This window comes from Anomalospiza imberbis, chromosome 7, assembly GCF_031753505.1.
Source record: "Anomalospiza imberbis isolate Cuckoo-Finch-1a 21T00152 chromosome 7, ASM3175350v1, whole genome shotgun sequence".
NCBI lineage: Eukaryota > Metazoa > Chordata > Aves > Passeriformes > Viduidae > Anomalospiza > Anomalospiza imberbis.
This window is the reverse complement of record NC_089687.1, coordinates 15,174,652-15,195,072: the sequence shown is the minus strand read 5'-3', so window position 1 is coordinate 15,195,072 and position 20,421 is coordinate 15,174,652. Positions and strand designations below refer to the sequence as shown.

The 20,421-nt window shown below is 40.2% G+C and overlaps 2 long non-coding RNA genes across 3 annotated transcripts; both read left to right on the top strand.

Annotated features, from left to right (window-relative positions):
• The first annotated feature begins 1,233 nt into the window (after nt 1-1,233).
• Nucleotides 1,234-4,518, top strand: LOC137476989 (uncharacterized). 2 transcript variants are annotated; one of them, XR_011000769.1, is made up of 4 exons: nt 1,234-1,281; nt 1,405-1,541; nt 1,929-2,008; nt 3,495-4,518. It is a non-coding gene; the product is annotated as an uncharacterized lncRNA (long non-coding RNA). The 2 variants fall into 2 exon arrangements; XR_011000768.1 differs by having other exon boundaries at nt 1,238-1,541.
• Nucleotides 4,519-4,537: 19 nt separating this feature from the next.
• LOC137476990 (uncharacterized) lies at nt 4,538-20,048 on the top strand. Its single transcript, XR_011000770.1, has 3 exons — nt 4,538-5,177; nt 15,185-15,313; nt 19,609-20,048. It is a non-coding gene; the product is annotated as an uncharacterized lncRNA (long non-coding RNA).
• The last annotated feature ends 373 nt before the right edge of the window (nt 20,049-20,421 follow it).

Here is a 20,421-nt window from a genome sequence, read left to right as displayed (position 1 = left end):
AAAGAATGATTAGAAATATTTCCAGGCACTGGAATGCGATTGCTCATATTCTTACACACAATTCTCATATTCTTCTGCTCAATGGTACAACACATTACGTGGTATCCCTGTCAGCATTCTGCCCATGCCAGCTAATACTCTCCAAAATTTACTTCCAGGTGGTGTTCAGAGGCTGATCCAGAAACCTTTCACAGAAGGCAGTTTTCAGGTAGCCAGCCTATTTTGGGGGTCTGAGAGATGCGGCAGTCCAGTTATTTGGTGCCAGTTGATTTCAGTGCCAGAGAACATTCCTGGGCACATGTACATGCTCTATTTGTATCAGTCTCATTGTGCTTTGGGTGTGTCTGGCTCAGATGCTTACAGTTAATCAAGTTGCTGGGACTGGGAAGAGAGATGAATTTTTCCCCAGCTCAAATCTGCTTTTACTCTCCTCTGTAGAAAAGGACAAGTTCTATTTTCCAAGTATCATATGACAAATTTCTTTTTTAGAACAGGATTTTTGCAATATCTTTCATGGACAGCTAACAGCTTTTGTTAGCTGTTGTTGCAGCTTCCCACCCTTTTCTACAGTCTCCCTTTTGCTGTGCACTGGGAGAAACCTGCAGCCTGTGCTGTGTGGAAATATCAGAAGTAGAAGATTTGTAGTCCCTCTAAGTAAAAAGCTATTGAAGAGCTGCTGCAATTGTGGAGACAGGGCATGGTAACCCAGGCAATCCACCCAAGTTCTCTGTTCCTAACTTCAGGGGGGAAAAAATAATCTGTTTTTCCTCAGGCTGAAGTAGTTCAAAAAAGACAGGCTTAATTCCGTTAACAAGTCAACTTGAAGCACACACCAAAGTTTCTTTTCTACCAAGACAAAAGCTCAAGGGAAACAAGAGGTTTTGTGTAACACCATGCTTTGTAACCAGACCAGGTTTACCTCTACGTACAGTAGACATCCTAATTACTGAAATACAGCACTTTGGGAAAAGTTCACTTAACGCATTTTGCAGCTGAAAGCAATTAATTAGCATAACTGTTATTTTTGAGACGATACATACAGGGACTAATGAGATGAAACTCTGATTTTTCTGAATTACCTGTGATTTGGGATTTCAGCGATTACTCAGTGTCTTAAAATTTGTGTTTAATCCTCTAACCACCATAGCTGCTGATTTGCCTTTTGATATTTGCCATCTGTGAAAACAAAGACAGGTGTCTGAAGTTGGCTACCTAAAGCTTTAACTAGTGGAACTTTCCTCGTCTCTGCATCAGATTTGAAACAAAGGAACAGTGATTGAAGTAAGAAGGAGTCTCTATATGTTTTTCAGCAGCTGATGCATATTTTCTATATTCTTAGCTTATGTTTTTTGTTGGTGATCCCATTTAAAATTGAATCTCTTTTTGTTACCTCTGTGCCAATAGAAAACATGAACAAAGTCTGAGTAAGATCTTATTGTGAAGAATCTCTTTGAGCACGTAGCTCTCTCCTGCTCCAACTGCCCTATAGCTGAGGTCTATCTCAGGATGAGTTCAGAAAAGGATGTTGCACTCCAGGGTGGGTTTTTTCTTGTTTTGTATTTCTTTTTCCTGTTGCTCTAAAATGCCCAATCAGTAGAGAAATGATTCAAAACTTTAAAGAAATGTGTAAGGGAAGGCTTAAAATCTCCCTCCTAAAGAAGCTGATGGATCTTTCAAAGTTTCAGGGTGTTGTTCCCTCTTCTCCTCCTGCCATGCCTAAATTTGTCCTTCTAATAAACTTTTTATAGTATGCCATTACACAAAGAGCACAGTAGAAGCCCATTCAGTTCAAGCTCAGCTGCTTATAAAGGCTGGATGAGCAAGCTTTTTTCCTCCACTCTGCTTAATGTGTTTCTCAATACCTCTGAATTAATTTTTTTTTAAGGGAGGAACACAGACAGAATTTTCCTTTTCACTTTATAGGCCAGTTGCCCTTCATCAGCTCTGCTCCAGAAGTGTGAGGAGCATCTCTTGAGCTCAGTATCTTGTGATCGAACAGCTCTTTAAGGTATATTGCAGTCTCTTGTAAGTTCACCAGAGATATTAATCTGAAGAATTAATCTGATTTCCATCAGTCCTGTTTGTAGCAAGGGGACAGGATGTGGGCAACTTTGACCCACTCAGATGTTATACTAAGAGGACACTGCCGCAGTCAAAATGTGTGCCTGTATGTAGGCATATAGTACAATTTGGATGCTATTTTCTCTGAAGTGCATGTCTTCTGTTGTCCTTCATCATACCCATGAACCCCAAGAGGTTGTGTTTCCCTACTGCAGCGAGTACAATAAGGTGCTGTGTCTGTCCCATGTCTGTGTTTTAGGTATCTGAGCTATTTCTACAGTGGTGTGAGAAGGTCAGTCTGGGGTGCATAAACAAAATATATTCGATCACAGATGCCCTGTACACATTTGGTTATAAAGTTTAGCCTCCTGCTACAGTAATAGTATAGAAACTATAGTTTCTCAAGAGCAAGGAGGGAGGCAAAGCAACTGCTCAACACCTCTGTAGGAGAAGAGACCATGCACGTGCAGGTTTTCCCTGTGGAAAAAGAAAAGCAGTTATTGGCATGGTGGTGGTGAAAAAGGAATGATTGTGCATTCTTTGGTTCAATGCCTCCTGCTTCTAGAAAATTACCAAGAGGCAAACTGAAACAATCAAAACAAAATACTTTTGTGCTCAATGCAAAAAGCTGTGTAACCCCTGGCCACAGGATGCTGTGAACAGTAAACTTTACGCAGATCTAATGAGGGCTGAACTGAATAAATTCATGGAGGAAAAAGTCCATTTTGGTCCACTGAAGGTGTTGCTGCTAGTTTGGGTGGACAGAGAAGAATAGATAGCAGGAACTGAAGTACTTGTCCTCTCCTTTGGCTGTGTCTAGGCACTGCTTTGAGTTCTGGGCAAAGAAAAGCACCAGGTGACATGGATTTTCTTATTTTTTTTAAAGTTGTGTCCAAAAGAAAAACTACATTTTGAAATTTAAAAAATTTCATTTCCATTTGCCAAATTAAATCTGATTTGTTTTACAGCTGAGTCAACTTCAGCCTTCAGAAAACATCAAGAAAAGGCTTTAATTCACAGCAAATGAAATATTCTGTGTTCTCTTCAAGTGGGTTTTTTTTATTTTGATGTTAGGGCCCCCCTCCCTAATGTCAGATTCCAAAATTTCCAGTTTTGGAAAGCAAAACTGATATTTTTTTTGTGTTGAGGTAACAAGAAATGTCTTTTTCTTTCTTTCTTGACCCCCTAAAATTGATTATATTCATGCAGCTCTCCTTGAGAAAAGAGCTGCCTTTTTTCCCATGCTATCAAGTTTGCTATTAAAGCAAAATAAAATATAAAAGCAATGGCCTAGAGAAATAGCCACGGAGCACTGGAAATCCAAAGGGAAAGCTTGCCAATTCCAGTCAATTTTCAGCCTTGAGGGGAATGAGGGAGTGAATATTGTTGTATAGTTTGCTAAGTCACTTGTAAAGTTCTTTGGGTTCCTCCAGGATGAAAGGCATTGAACACAAGTTGCTGTTATTAAGACATCTGAAATGTGAAGATATTATTAAAGGATGTGGTCAAATTGCCCTAGGCAAGAAGAAATTCCCCCTTCTCTTTTGCTCCCTGCAATTGGATGTTTATAAGGTGCTTGCAGCTACCAGCTGATTCTCTCCTCCGTCTTAAATCCCATTTTAGTGGTCAAGTTCCTTTTTGTTGACAGATTGTTATTTAATTTCTCAGAAATTAGTTTCACTGGGCAGTTCCCAGTGCTGCTGGATGTCAGACACTCTGTCTTAATAATTTTCTATTGATGTTTCTTCTCTTGTACTTGAGGGTCAGAGACGGACACTTTTTCATGACTGAAGATTTGCCATATAGGAATATCAGTATATTAGATGAGATTGACTCTAAGGCAGACCTTTCCATCATTTTTCCCAGCATGCGGTAACCCATGAGATGGGACAAAGACAGTGGCATCAGCTTGTTCTCCTCAGGCTACAGATACCACAAATAGATTGAATCAGAAGATAGAAATTCATCTGTTTTTCTTTCTGCAGCCCATTTCTGCCTAAAAGACAAATGGTAATGCTCATGATACTCTATTTGGTGTACAGTAACCTTTCTTCTACTTGCCAAGCACTCCCATTGCACCAAACCTTCCTGCCCTTGGCTCCATCCCAGGCTTCAAAGACTGACAGTGAGGCTCTGAGAGCCCTTTGAAAACGACCTCCAGCACAGAAGATAAAGAGCCTGGATTCCCATGTTTACCTGAAGAGTCACACACTTTGGTAGTAAATGCCACAGAGATAATGTGCTGCTCACTTTTACAAGTAAATTCACACAGCCTGGTTTGTGATTTCTGGCAGATGCCCAAAGCTGCTCTCCCAGAGGGTCACAAGAAGTGAAGAGAAATGAAGAGTTAGCACACAATTTACAAGCTAGGGAGGGGAAGGATGCAATTTACAGGTGGGACAAGGGAGGACTGCTGCACTCTATCAGTTTAGGGAGGTTGAGGAGGAAAAAGCTGGTCTGTGCTTTAGCACTCATGTATCACTAGAATCTGCAGGTACCGAAATAATGAACAGAAGGACTCTTCTGATACTCTTACCAATCCCCGGTAACTTGCTGGATGCAGCTAGAAATTAGTGTGTGTGTTGCCCTAATGGAATCATTCTGCCTCTCTTTGCACTGTCAGTTGTTATAATTTTACAAAGATGAACACATTCAAGAAGCCTCAAATCTCTTTAAAGTGCAAATCACTCAAAATGGAGCAGCAGCCCAGAAGACAATACTACCCTTTGCACATTTTCCAGTCTGCTGGTAATGACTTCAGTGCATCCCCTCACAGATGTGCAGCAGGTTTCTAAAGGAATTGTGCAAAAGGGCCAGCAGATTGGGCAGCAAACAGGCATCCTTGTTTCAGCAGATGGAGAAGCAAGCGTCTTGTCACATCCTGGCCCAAGGTGTGATTTTTTGCCAAATCTGGGGCAATCTAAAGGCTGCTGAAGCAGAGGCTACAACAAATGACCCCATGTTCCTCTGTGTCTCCAGCTCCCTCTTTGAAAGTGCCAGCTGTCTATTCATGGAAGCAGTGATGTTTCCCATGACTGACATCCCCTCCCTTTCTTCCAGGGTTGAAATGAACCAGGATGAAGGGGAGGGGACTGGATTGGCTCCAGGGTAGAAAGGTGGGTGAAGAATGGGAAGGGGCCATAGAAGAGGCTCATAGTCTTAATTAATTTAAACTGCTGGTTTAGGCTCTTTGAGGTGGGGATTCAACAAGGTCCTACCCATCTTTGAATGCAAGCACTTTAGACTATTTTAAGCCCCTGTGAAAGGAATAACAGAGCAGCATGTAAAATTTTCTCAGCTGACATTCAGGGGAGGAGAAGCTGCAAGCAAGGAAGAAAAAGCCTTTGAAAATTCCTACCTTTTCCACATTGAGCCACTTCCAGGCTTAAATTGCATGATCCACAGTGCTCCTTGCATAGCTGTGGAAAGACCCCTGAGGTGCTTCATGGAGACCTGCCAGAGCCAGGCATCCATCTAAGAAGATGGTGCTCTGCACAGAAATTTCCCTGTCAGAAGGGACAGCAATCCCCTGAATTTAATTTCTTCACTTGCTGCTCCTGAGAATGGTGCTCAAATGGGGTTGCAGATCTTCTTGTATTGATATGATGCACCTATCACAATTCTAGATGTATCTTAGACATCTATTTTCAAGACTTTTTACAAGTCAGAAAGGGATGGTGCCACCAAGTAGCATCTGTTTGTGACTTTTACTAAATTAAAATATATGAGTTTTAATACCACTCTGTCCCTGCATTCACTTCCTAGAAAATGGAGGCATATACTTTCTTTTAGCTCCTTTTACATTTAGGAGAACTTTGTCCATGTTCTCATGTTGGTATGACTAAAAATAAAAAAAAAAAACCCAAACAAACAAACATCCAACAACAAACAAGTAAACTCTGATTCAGAAAAATGCTTAATCGCCTGTGCAATTTCATCTCAATTTTTACTCCTGTTAAAAAGTTATGGGAGTGTATAAATATGGAATTAATTCTTCAGCTGTAATATCTCCATGGCTTATTTAATAGCATTCCACTGAATTAGGGCTCAGACTAGCCCCTAATTTCTGGTTCAGCAAGTATAAGATTTCTCAGCCTTCTTAGGTCATAACCCCTTTCTAGAAGTCAATCATTTTTGTGACTCCCCATAAAAGTAAGAGTGAAAAATCTGCTGGTGATAGGATGGTGAAGTCTCTCTAACATGTTTGTGCTCAGGTTTTCTGAGATCTTGGCAGGGAGTATTTGACCTTGCAGTTGAAGGTGGTACAGGGAGGAGAATAGCAAGATTTTCTTGGCCTTGGATTGTAATAACATTTAAATGCCTTACAAACACCCCTGATTGCCTTTCTGACCCCTCACTCCCTTCTCCTCCCCTATCTCCCCTGGTTTTGCAATGCACGAGTTGAGAAACCTTAGTTACAGAGGCAGTTAACCTCGGTGCAGTGGTTTCAAGGGGTCGGGAATCAACTGCTTTGTAGCTAAAAAATGCTTGACCCTCCCTGATGGAAAAACAAAACAAAACCAGGGCACTTCACCTCTAGACTGGACAAAGCAGGGGAGGGAGGAGGAGGAAGGAGGAGGAAGGTGATAAACATCCAGGCTGTGCATGTGACTAATAACTGAAGTAAGGAGTCTTCTGATATTGTCCCTATGCCCCACGTTCTCCCCTGCATCGTATGAGATCAAGCTATAATGTAGGAAAAGAAACCTGCATTTCTTTCACCTTTAAGCAGGTTTTCCAGATTGCAGATAATTCCTATTCATTATTAAAAGATGGGTATTGGAGCTGAATGCTAGATCACAAAGTCTTCTTAAAGCAATGCATGAAACTAATTTGGGTTTCCTAATCCTAACTGGCGTTTCCTAGTATAGTGTTGTGCTTTATAATATGTGAGATACATGTTTATGCTGCCCAGCTACCCTGGTCACTCTGTTTGGCTCTCTATAAATGGCAATGTAATTGGGAGGACACGTTTACAAACTCTCTTTACACCTCTCTGACTGATTCCAGCTCTGCCTCACTCTGAAGGTTTCCATTTTGCTGAAACTGCCTGGCAAGAAAATGTGTTCACTTAAAAGCCAAGAGTTTTGACTTAGTTTTGGAACAAATGGATTGCTTGAATGTGATAAGATTTCTCTGGTCTCACTGCCTGACACTCAAGCATCTCTCTAGCCATGACAGCGGTATATCCCAGAAGTAAAAAAGTGCTAAAACTTCATTTTTGACTGTGCCTGCATGTCCTCTCAGAAGAACTTGCTTAGACTTAGGAAGTGCTTCAGCAAAACCAGGACCCAAACATGGGTCTCCAAATTCCAAACTCCATCCTAAAAACAAGGCCACTTTTCCTTTCCTGTCCTTGCTTGGCAGGAGCAGTATTCCCACAGTGACTCTGTATGCAGGTTATCAGCCTCACAGCTTGCTCTTTTCTATTTCATTTCCATGCAGTAGTACCACAAAAAGACCCTTCCTCTTTAGTGTCCAGCTCTGATTTGCAATTAGGTAAACTTATTCAGACAGCATTTATGTGGCACTGGGGCTTTCCTGTGATATGGTTTCCATGTCTATGTTCTGCAGGTCACCGAAGGTTTTATAGGCTCGGACCTGTAGTGCATTTCTCAGCTGTGTCTCACGAGCAACCGGCCAGCCTGTTTACTCCCAGAAAACCATTCTACATTTGGAAACCTCCTTAGCTGTAAATATGTCTGAGGTTTGCTGTGGATCTGTCAGTCACTGACCAGTCAGGACAGATGTTCACAATTATTTTCTCAACAAATATTGTCCAAAAATTGCAATAAAAACTGTGACTATTTTCTGTGACCAGCTTATCATTTAGGGATAACAGAATCAGCAGAATCAGCAGTGCTAGTATTGGAAACTGCTAGTTACAGCTTACTTAATAATTTGAATATTCATAGAAACCTGTAGTATTTAAATAAATTATTTTTTGATGGTTTGTGAGTGAGCAAGAAAATATTTGTCACTTCACTTATGCAATAGACTTATAGCTACTGTCACACCTCTGGATTTTTATTAGCATATATCAAAGAACTGTTAGAGCTGCAAGGTATGCAATATATTTTATCAGAGCACAGTAAAAATATTGCAAAAACCTCCAAAAAATCTGTCCCTAGTTGAGTGTGAAGGGCTGATGTCACCATCCTGTAAATCTTAAAGCTGAAAACAACTAATGTGTCTCTTCTTTTCACACATAAACACCTTCCCAATAGAGTAAGGTTTCACCAGAATATGCAGAGTTTGAAATTTCAGGAGGGTATTAAGTTAGTTCTTCGGTACCCTGACTAATGGTGGAAAGAATATCGTAGACACTTCTTTTAAATACCTCCTCTGTTTTGCTTGAAATCCAAGACATTTTTTAGTATATTATTAGTGTTATTATTGATATTATTCATTGCTATTTGATTTATCTCACAGGTTATATTGAGAATCAATTTATTTTCATGATCCAGTCATACAGTGAGTTTCTTAAAAGATGAATGCATGATTCATAAATTAAGTTCATAATCTGTTAAACTTTAACTGTTTTACTTCTGTTTGGGGCAGAGCTTGGTTAATTTATTTTGGATGTTCTTCATTACTGTCAGTGATGAGGGCACACAGGCAATGGACTGTGTGTAAACGTGGTTCTGAGTTTTATTCCTGAGACTGTTTGGGGAAATGGAGGTAGAGAGCAATTCAGATGTCCACCATCATATGCATAATTATTGCTGAGAATGGGAAATAGAACCAGAGATCCTGAAAGGAAAGTATGTTACCTACTTATGGAAGAGGGTCATATAAACTCTAGTTCTTGTAACTCCCTGCTTTGGAAACAATGAGATAAAACACTGATGTTCACTTTATTTTTGGCATTCTTGGTAGTTGTGGAGCTACTGCTAAAGGCAGACACTGTGTTTGGTGTTTTTCTGTTAATTTGCATCTGTTGCTTTTTATCCTGGACTCCTTACATAATCTCTGTCATCTTTGTTCGCACAGAGCGGGGACATTTTGATCCAAGATTAAAGCATGCCACGAGCTACAATATTGTGAACAACTTTCAAGAGGTCACCATAGTTTCTTTTGCAGCTACACTGCACCTTTCTAATAAGCTGTCCTCGGAACCACTTTTCTGAGCTCTTGGATGTCTTCCAGCCTGTTCTTATGGGTGTGAAACCTGATCAGTGTTGGTGTCGGTACAAAGGGATGTACTGGTGAAAAGCCCATAAGCTTCTGATGTACTCTTTCTCAGCTGGGCTCTTTGACAGCAGGAGGGTCAGAAATTTGATTTCAAATTGGCTTCACAGAAAACAAAAAAGGACTTTAGCATCACTTGGTTTTCAGATTAAACAAGACCTCTTGAATACCACATACTGTATTCTTGGGGAAACTCAAATAATCTTAGTGTACATTTCAGCAAGCAGATCTGTCTAACCTTCAAGATCTCCTCTAGATCTGACTCTCTTCAAACTTGCCTTCCTTTGGAATTGAAGATGTCAGCCACCTGTTGAAACTGTTCATCATTGTAAACCATATAACTTTTTTACATGGAGGAAGCTATTTCAATGAAAACTCATGATGTGTTTCCCCCCCAAAAATACAGTACAGCAATAGGAATCATGCCGGGTTTGCTGCAATGGTTAAGCTTTTCCAGATGCTAGATCCAAGTTATCATTTCACCACACTAACATGCTAGAGTGGCAAATGCCTCGGTGTGGTAGTAGCCATAGGAGCATGCAGGCTCTTGTGGGATGGCTGTGTAACACATGGGTCATGGCCCCTTGAAGCTTGAAGTCATGGAGTCACAGGGGTTTAGGGTTCTTGTGTTTCAAACAAGAGAGAGTCACAGTCTTAGGCCTAGCCAAAGAGTAATCATTGCTTTTTCAGATTACAGGGGTAGGTTCACCAGTCTGTTCAGCTAAAAGGGCTTCTGGGGTCAGTCAAAGTTCAGTTATAGCAAACCCAACCGTGTCTGATTTTTATGCATGTCCCTAATGTGCTCTTAAGGAAAGCAAATATCACAGCCATTTTCCACCTCAGCCTTCTTGTCTTAATTATTTATCCCTCTCTGGAGCTGTTACTGGTGCAGAAGCTGGAAATCTTGTGCAGGTGGAGACATACCTATTAAAATGCAAGGTTCATTGCTCCTGTATCCCATATGTTGGCTAACCAGATGTTTCTCCATCCCTTTTACCCCTGTTCCTTCATGGTTTTATGAAGGTAAATGAACTCAGGACAGAACATAGCCATGCTCCAGGGATTATTCTGGATGAAGGCATATTTAATGTAGAAAGCTGAATAGCCATGGAAAAAGAGCAAAAATGTTACTTACTTATGGACACTCAATTTAGACTAGAAAAAATGGGAATGGAGGCTAGGATGTTTTTCTGTAAAGTCAACTGTAAGGTAGCTGTTTAGGCTCCCTGCACATCAGTGGGGAGAAAGACAGACTGATTCACGTGTCTTGCCCCTCTATTTTAGGTGTTTGGTTGTCCTTTGGTGTTAGGAAAGGAAAGTGTCACCCCTTGTGCGCATGTACAATTTGCATTGCTCTGGAGTTCAAGTCACAGTTAAGGCCATGGTTGAAATGTAAATAACAACAATAGCTGGTAACAATTTGCAATCTCAGCAAGGAATCTGAAGACTGTCCAAGTGAGGAGACTGAATGGGGAATCTGGAGATTGTCCAAGCAAGAAGACTGAATGATAAGCTCTGTCTAAAGCAGATAAGCCAGACAGGCTGGGGGCAGTGGCCATGGGTAATGCCATGAGAGCTTTGTTTTGAGGAAGAAATGGCTTTCTCAGGTATTCAGCCCAGCTCCAAATCCCTTTCAAAAAAATCCAACCTGGATCTGGGAGAGGGAGAAAGAAAGAAAGGCTTAATTCTTAAAGATCCCAGGAAAACAATAAATAGAGTTTAACAGTCAATAGGCAGATTAAACTGGCTGTGGATCAAAACGCATCAGGAGTAAAGATTTATTGCAGAAAACTAGACACGGAATAAGCCCCGCTCTGTTGCTGGAGCTCTGACTAACTGGTCCTAGTGAGGAAAGGGAGGGGGAAAGAAAATTACAGTCTTTATAAATAGGCATCAGCAAAGCTGTTCCTGGCATGTTTTCCTGCCCCAGTCCATACCACCCAGTGGGGTAAATATCTCATTCCAATAATACCACTGATTAAATGGCTGTGGGATAAGGAATTTAATAAATTCCACACAGCATGTGAATGGTAATCAGGCCAGGAGCTTTATGCACTTTGGCTTGTGACATATACCACTGGGATATAGGATAATTAAGGGAATATTCCCTCCTGTCTCCAGATCTCTAGTGACTGTAGGGCATGCTGAGCCTTCTGTTTCAAGGGGTATAAATAGAGCAAATGGGATGAAATTAGGTGGGATACATAGCTCGAATACCAGTAAAATCTACAAGGCAGGGGCACTGTCCTCTATAGCCTTTCACTTAAGGAACTCTAGATGTCCTGGTAAATAACTGTATTCATCCTGCATCCAAGGTGTGTAATATGCCTATATACTTGTTTGATGATTCATTCCAACTCCTCGATATAAGGCTAAAACCTTTTTAGATATATATGCTCTGTTTCTGGGGATGAGAGTGGCATGATTTTTTAATTCCCTGCATTGCTTTTAGTCTGTTATAAGGTTTTTTTCATCTGAGACTTTCAGTTCTGGGCTGGACTCTGTCTAGTAAGAAGGTACTTCTTCACATTTGAATTTCATTGAATGTGTCACATGATGTGAAACCCAAACTTACACATCCCATATTTCTGATCAGAATTCCCAGGCAGAAACGTGACTCGTCCTGCAGGCAGTGCCTATGGAATGTACCTGTGGGAGGCACGCTCCTGTAGGGAGCTCCTTGCAGTGTCTAGTTCTGATGGAAGAAGCCTGTCCAGACTGCCAGCGCCCAGTCTCCTCTGCACACTGACTGACCCTTGTTGAGGAGTTTGGAAAACATAAAAGAATTGTTAACATCCCTTTTATGTGAGCACATGCCTGAAAATGCAGGTCAAATGGAGGGATTCCATCTTCTCGCCAGAGAAACTGCCTTCTCAGGCTGCTCTGAATAAACTGGGGCATGCTAAACTTTTTGGTATCTCCTTCCAGTGGACTCTAAATTCTGAAACTGTGTCATGATGAAGATAATGCCCTGAAAGGCAAAGATATAGAAGAATTAAAGTTATTTTTTTCTTTTAAACTGTGTTCTTTTTGTATTTTGGTAACAACTGTTTAAAAGTTGAGAGTTGTTAGGTGTGTCTCGAGGCAGTTGTACCTATCATTAACCAGAACCCTGATATTGTTACATCTACAAGCTTGCAATAGAGACTTGGTGCATTTAAATGGGTACATCTAGATTTTGCATAAAAGTAGGGGGTAGTTTATATAATAATAATAATAATAATAATAATAATAATAATAATATCTGTCGTTTGTGCAGGGCAACTGCTGGGCTAAGTCATATATTTAGAGGGCTCTCTCTTCCCCTACTACATCTTTCCCTTCAGCTGCATGAGTGGTAGGAATGGCTGCTACTTCATTTAGCCTCTGGAGAAGGGGCTGACACGTACTTTGCCAGTGCATTTCACAAGTCACAAGACAGGAGATCATGTATCTTGGTTCTGTCCCTGGCTGTGAGAGAAGAATGTGGCTTATGGGTCTGATAGGGGGTAATCAAAGCTCAATCAGCCTGAAAGACATTGCAGCTGACTAGTGAAGATATAGACTTACTGTGCAATAGTCCTGCTTTCTGGCCAAGGTGACCTCTGGTAACCTCAGCGTTAGGGTTACTCTGAAATATGGCAGCAGCTTGAACTCAACTGTCTTCCATAATTGGGATTTATGGCCTTGGTCAGTAATAAGGACAAAGAAATGTGCAATATTAATCACAGGAAGTTATGAGTACGTGAACTAGAGTTAGCTCAGGGAACTGGCTCAGAGGTTACAGAGTATTGGTGTGGAGCAAACATCCTTTTATTCTTCCCACCTGTCCCTAAAACAGTCTTAGTCATTACTGTCATCACTTCTTTATGGTGTGTGTCTTTTCAGCCAGGCTAGAAAAGGGGTAAGATCAAAACATGCTGAATATTTTCTATTTGTAATGCTCTTGTTTTTGCCAGTATTTGTGGATCATCTTGCAAAGTATGGTGGTTTTGAATAGATCTTTAAAAAACCAAGGTAATCTGATTAAAAACTTGGGAAAAAAAACTCAGAATCTGGTTTTTCTTTTTTTTTTTTTTTTAGTTTCTATCATTTGCTTTTTCATCAAATGTGCTTGCTCAGCACTTCCTCTGAGGATGGTGTTTGCCATTTTACAGAAATCTTTGTATGACAGAAGTTTCTGTAAAAGTGAGAATTTCTGAAACAGCCTTTACTCTTGAATGGAACTCATTATCTCTGTTACCACTGCTTCCCAGTTATTTTCAATAGTTGATAAAAATCTGCTCTGTTTTCCAATGATAAACTATATTCAACCTCAGGAAACTGGTGCACAGCTTCTCAAAACCACTGGTATGCTTCTCAAAACCTTCGGCTGTTTTATATTCACTCTATTTTTTTTGAGGTGTCTCTTGGTGTATGGAATGATAAACACAGGGTCACTCTGTAAGTGTGGACATTGGTAAGATGTAGCCTCCATAGTGACTAATGGATTTTTCTAAAATTATGTTAGATTACTTCTAAAACACTAACCTGATACACCTTTTCCAAATAAACCTAATGTTAACTTTGTATTTTAAAATGACATATTTGCAGTGCTGTTGAGAAGCATCAGTTCTGCTTTGAAACTATCCAGTCTGTCAGTTATTATGGAAAGCACAGTTATTATGGAAAGTTCTTTAGTTTCTATTTTTTTTTTTTACATTTTCCCCTTACTTTTGAGTTGTTTTACATGTAAATGCCTTCACTGTCACAATGGCTTTCATAAGACCAAAGGGAAAACCAAGCACCTCTCTGCCAGGTGTTTTGAATCTACTTCTTCTTTCTTAATAAAAACAAGTGCTCCATCTGCTCTTGAACGTGCACATCTCCACTGCCAGTCCTATCCCAACCTCACACCCCTCCAGCTGTGCACATGTTTCTAATTACGAGATAAGTCTGTGGAGGAGGATGGCAATTATTGCTTGGTCCCCATCTGAAATAAATTCCCAAGATGAAGGATGGCTTCTCAGACTGAAAGTTCTTGTAAGAATAATAATGCCTTTCAGGCCCTTAGCAGTTTAGGTTTCCTTCAAGAGGGAACATCTCTCAGTAAAAGATGCCATAGAAAACCTATATGTTTTGTTTAATTTTATTCTTGGTGAATCTGGTTATAGACTGATATGGTCTGAGTGGTATTTTTTATGACTTTGGTATGGATGAAGAATGGACCATTTAAAAAAAAAAAACAGCCGGTGGTAGACAGACCCACCTACTATTTGCCACTGAAATCACCATGTTTTTGCAAACTTATTTATGTATCTGTTTGATTTTTTTTTTCTGATCATACAGGAGAGGTAGCATTATGACAGCACTAGTTTTCTTACGTTATTTATTAATGTGAAAGAGAGAAATCTGGAAAAAGAAGCACGTAGTGTATGTGTTTGTATTGATATACAAATGTTTGTCACTCCTGTCAGTGACACTCTGAAGGGGACTTGTCCTGCAGGGCACTCCGTAGACCCACTCATGTAAACATGAAGGTGGTACAGCAGATAGATGCCACAGGCATCTTGTTGAATCAAACTTCTTGAAACTTATTGGTCAACTGTATATCCACAAAGTTTCTAATGGATTGGTATGGAAGTAATAAACTTGTATGATTACACTTGGGAAAATGAATTCTGTTAAAACTTTACATATTTGTGCATTTACTCAACATACTTTCTCCTGTCTGTGTTGTAAAGTTAGATAAGCTTCCTTTTGCTGTTGTAATATGTAATGCTTGCCAATAAAGAAATGCTTTCCTGTATCAGGGGATATTGAACCAGAGAATAAAGAAGTTTTCTCTCTGGGTATCATGTGGAGAATGAAATAGTCATATTTAAGCATACTCAAAACTGTTATGACAGTGTTAGTGGGAATGGAATTATCACAGTGGAAAGGAGTGGTGCAGTGAAGAGCTTGTATCCTGCAGAGATTGGAAATGTGTGTTATCAGCTCTGTAAAACACTGAAGAGGTAGATCTGGACACTCCTGCCAGTCACAGATCAAATGAGAAGACTAGAAGAAAGAGCTGGAAGAGATGTCAAGTAGTGTCTTGAGTGTAAGTTAGATACTTACAGACATCCTTGGTGGTCCTGGGAGCCTGGAGTCCTTGACAGCTCACAGTTAAGTGCTTTTGGAAGCCTCCATCTACTACTCAGATGGGTTTTGCAGCAGTACCTTGCTGCTTGACCTGTGATTACTGTTATTTATGACCCCCATTTCACTTCTCTTGGCTGGATTCATTCCACTGTGTTCATTCTAATGGGATTCAAATTTCCTTTCTAAAATAAATGCTTGTCCTCCCTCAACTTTCTTCCTTGTGTCCACCTCAGTTTAGCAAATTACATAGCCACAGAGTATTCCCCTGGTCACTGCCTTCTGACATCCACCACCTGTTCACGTGACAATTTTGGGTTGAAAACATTGCTTCTGTGTCCCCAACTTCTTCCTTCAGTACAATGTTTTCCTCTTTAATTTTATTTCTTTTATGGAAATGGCCCTTCTGGAAGAAGGTCTTGTTGTTTCTACTGTTTTAGGAAGGCAGGGAGGGTGTTTGGTTTTACCCACAGCAGCCAGAGTGCAGTATGCTGTTTCTATAAATGGACTGCTACAGTGTTTTGTTATGAAACAGCCTTTGATAGAGGATGGCCACAGTCTTGGAGCTTCCAAATATATTTCAGCCATCTATAAAAATGACAAATATTTCTGTGCCCACAGGATAGGAACATATATGTTTCCAAGAGCTCAGTTGTGCTATCCTGAAATTAAACTGAGAACTGCTGTCTTAATGTTGAGAGACAAGTATTGACTGCATCTCTTTTCCATCCCTTCTGCCTTTGAGCTTTGGAGCTGAATGCTCTGGTTTCAGTTGGGATAGAGTTAATTTTCTTCCTAGTAACTGGTACAGTGCCGTCTCTTTGGATTCAGTATGAGAATAATGTTGATAACACACTGATGTTTCAGTTGTTGCTAAGCAGTGCTTACTCTCAGGGAAGGACTTTTCAATTTCCCAAGCTCTGCCAGTGAGCAGGTGCACAATGAGCTGGGAGGAAGTGTGGCCAGGACAGCTGACCTGAACTGACCTAAGGGATATTCCATACCACAGAATATAAGTATATAAACTGAGCAAAACTGGTCAGGAGGTGCTAGTATCTGCTCAGGGCCTGGCTGGGCATTGGTCAGCAGTTGGTAAGCACTTGTATGGTGTATCACTTGCATTTCTTCAGTTTTAGTTCCCTTTAATTTTGATTCCTCCATTTTCATTACAATTATTATTATTATTATTATTATTATTATTATTATATATTTAAATTATTAAAGCTGTTTTTATCTCTACCCAAGGATTTTGCCTTCTCTCTTTTCCAATTCTCCTCCCCCTCCCACTGGGTGGTGGAGTGAGATGCACATGATATTGAGTTGCCAGCTACTGTTGAACCACTGCACTGAACTGGCCAGTTCTGAGGAAAAGGACAAGAAATAGGCTCAAAGTTGTCCTGTTTTGTCACAGATCATTATGCAGTCTGACACTAAAGAAGGGAAGCTATGCAGAAAAAGGACTCTGGTCCTTCCAATTTGTGATGTGCAGTATTGGGTCAGGTCAAGGTGTAGAAGAGCTCTGCCTAATCTTAATCTAAAAGGACTTGAAGTTACCAGATTTTCCAGGACCGCTTCTCAAATGCAAGAATGCACCAGTTCCAAAAATGTTGCAGGGATTTGTAACAATTGCAGTTTGTGCCTCTTTAATAGACAATGTTTTTGGGTTTTTTTTTGTTTGTTTCATTGCTTCCTGTGACCAGCAAGATTAGGCAAGGATGGGGGAAAAAGAAGACATCAAAACGATAGGCATAACACTGAAAGTCTGTAAAACAGTTTTCCTGGCAAAGGCACTAAAAAATTCTCAAGACTATACTCACAGAATTGTCCAAGCCTTTAAGGGTTTGCTTTTCAAATTCATTTTTTAGTTTTATGTGGTTTGCTCATCAGTGCCACAGCAATGGGACATGGCATTTCCCAGGGATAATTGAATATTCCCATAATGTTGCCAGATGACCTTTAGGTCCCACAGTAACATTACTCAGAGAGACAGAAATGGGACCTCAAGACAAAGGCCTTCCTTCATCTGTCTTTTTTCCTATTTTCAGGAAAGCAATGGGTCATGCAAAACGAGATTCATAAGCCAATGAGGAATTTTGACATGGTATGATGGATTCTGGAGAAATTATTCAACCAGTCAGGGTGCAAACATTTATTCTGCATGATATGTGTGGTAATTGCGATCCAGAAACAGAGCCATATGCCACAGGACTGTAAATGTATACCTAATTTTCTGTTTTCATGATATAAAAATAGCTACAATAATCTATTTATAGACAATAGCAAGACATTTATTAACTGACCAAAATCAGTTCAGAGCATCAGCTCCTCCTAGCTGGGCATTAAACCTCCAGAAAATATCTTTGCTTCACTGTTACTACTTCATTATTTACACTAACTATCACAACCATTTGTCTAAATATTTGCTTTTCTGATACTGACACCCTGAAGGAGTTCAGGTCAGGACATTGTTTGCCTATTGTATAGCATTGCAACATGCAAAGATTTAAGTTACTGTGGAAAAGAATAGGAATCTTAGAAACTGAATGAGAAACTAAGGGGTCTGGCTTGGAGCACCTGCTCAGTACGGTTGTTTTTTATTAAATAATACAATGTGCAGCTCTGCAGGAGGTCAGAGCAGATGATCTAATGGGTCTTCCTGCCCTTGAAATACACGAACTCTGTTGCTGTGCAATTAATGTCAGTGGAGCCAGTGTAGTGAATGTAGGCTTGTCCATTTGGATTATTGCAAAGCCAATATTTGGTGAAATAGTTTCCTTAACCTCTCTTTTATTTCCAATAAAGGCAATGTTGTTATGGGAGGGGAAGGGAGGTATTTGGAGTCACCGAACTGGTCCACATTCCCAAATGCAGTGTCAGTGACCAGACACAGATAGGCATCGAGTGCCCTTTGCTCTTACTCGGTTTCATTTCCTGGGTGTTTTCCTTATTAGGCTGAATGATGAGCCAGCTGTACAATAAAATGTGTCCTAAGCATATCAGCACGTTGGAATTTAAGAACTCTTCCACATGTAATGAGCTGAGGAATTACAACACAAAGCACACCTTCCTCTCAAATTGACTGATTAACATAATAAAGTCAGACTCAAAGCAGCTTGTTCTCAACCTGTATTTAGCCTGAAGCGTTTCTCTTGTATTTCAGACCTGACAAAGGGCTCATGTGCCTGGAAGCACGTGCTTGCTATTTTCCAGGCATATCAGTTGGTCTAATTAAAAACCCTACCTCTTCCTACAAACTTTGCCGCAGGAATGAATCTACATGGCTAAGCAGGGTTGCTTTTATTTTTTTTTTTTTGGTGGGTTTCGTTTTTTTTTTTTCCCTTCTTTTTTTTTTTCTGGTACAATTTTAAACCATTACAAGTATCTTACATATGAATAGCCTAATTTCTGATGACTCTGACCATTATACCTATAGTTTAAATTTGGTTTCAGTTTCACATATGGTAAATATGCCTTGCAGGCAGATAATACAGGAGCTAGGTAAACTTTATGACAAAAAGGATTAAGGGGTGACTTAAGTATTGCCAATAAACAGATGTGCAGGCAGAAAAATTGGATGCCTAACTTGGAGAAGATGAAGAAATTGCAGGACCCAATCCCTGACACAGAAGCCAAAAATCTGTGAATATTAAATTGCAGGCGGTCTTTTAGTTATTGATGTTTTTTTTTTCTTGTTGCTGTAGGTTAAGTTTTGGGTTTTTGTTGGTTTTGGGTTTTTTTTTTTTCAATTTTTTTCTTTCCTTAGAAAGCTTAATAAAGTAATTAGTTTTATTAAGTAGTAAATCCACATCACTTGTCATCTGCACAGAAAATTCAGTAACTACCAACCCAGTTTTGAAGTTACTGGGCTTAACAGAAGCAGCAGTGGAGAAGCTGGACAGTCTATGTTCTGCTGTAAGCTATAGCAACTGATCAGAACGGACCTTTAACTCCTATTTAAATAGGTTGGGACAGAGAAACTCTGAAAGGCAGTGAAAGGCTATTTACATATCAAGGTGACCTCTGCTCCAATAGATGTGTTCAAAGATGCTGCATGGTCTCCCAAGAAGAGCATCCAGCTGATTGCCTTAAGTCTTTGCAAAGCAGCAAGGTGCCAAGTTTACCTACTCGTTTTGTGTGAGTCCAACATCAGTTCTGAATTCAGACAAGTTGGGATTGGCCTCATTGTGGGTGGGCACATTGAAACCTTTGAGTTTCACTAAACGGGGGAGTGTTTGATTTTGTTTTCTTTTCCACTAGGCTGCCGTCCTTAGCAGGACTGTGTGATGTGAAGAATGGGTGTTTCCAAGAGCCTGCATAATACCCTGGTAATTTTTGCAGAAGCAAGGGCTGTTTGTTCATACCTGTGACACAAGGGTAGAGCAAAGTCTTGACAGAGGATTCCTGGTCAGTTGAATGAGGTTATCAGAGCTGATTTGCCAGCCCCATGTTGAAGAGGCTGCTGAGCAGATCTCTGCTATGGTAGAAAGAAAGTATTTAATGACAAGTTCTCTGATTGTCTGACAGCAGTATGGAGAAGTCTGTGCTCTGGAAATATGGAAGAGGAGGGAGGAGAAGGCTTTGGTCGTGGGAGGCTGTGATTGATGTAGCTTCAGGTGGTTGCACTCTTTCTTCTACTCTGACTCAAGAGTCTGTTGCTCAGATCCTCAGCCTCATGAGTTTGTGGACCCATGCATATTTTCCCTTGCTAGTACATCATAGCTACTTAAATCTAATGATAATGGGTCATTTTTCTTAGTTTTGTTTTGTTAATTTCTGAACCTAATGATTGGTTGAAAACTGCTAGAGCCCTGAAAATCTCCATTTCATTAAATTCTGGTTCTAACTGCTATGAAGGTAACATAAAAACCTCTTCTCAGGCAGAGTTCTGTGCTGTAACTCATATGGTATGTGCTTGGTAGCTGACAACTCTTGCCAGCTTTCACTCTTATGCAATAGAGCAGGAGACAGATTCTAAGTTGGCACCTTCTCTAATTGCCAACAGTCACGTCTTATTATCTTAACACCTGATCAGGGGCAAAACTGAATATAAGTTACAAACCAGAAGTCTGA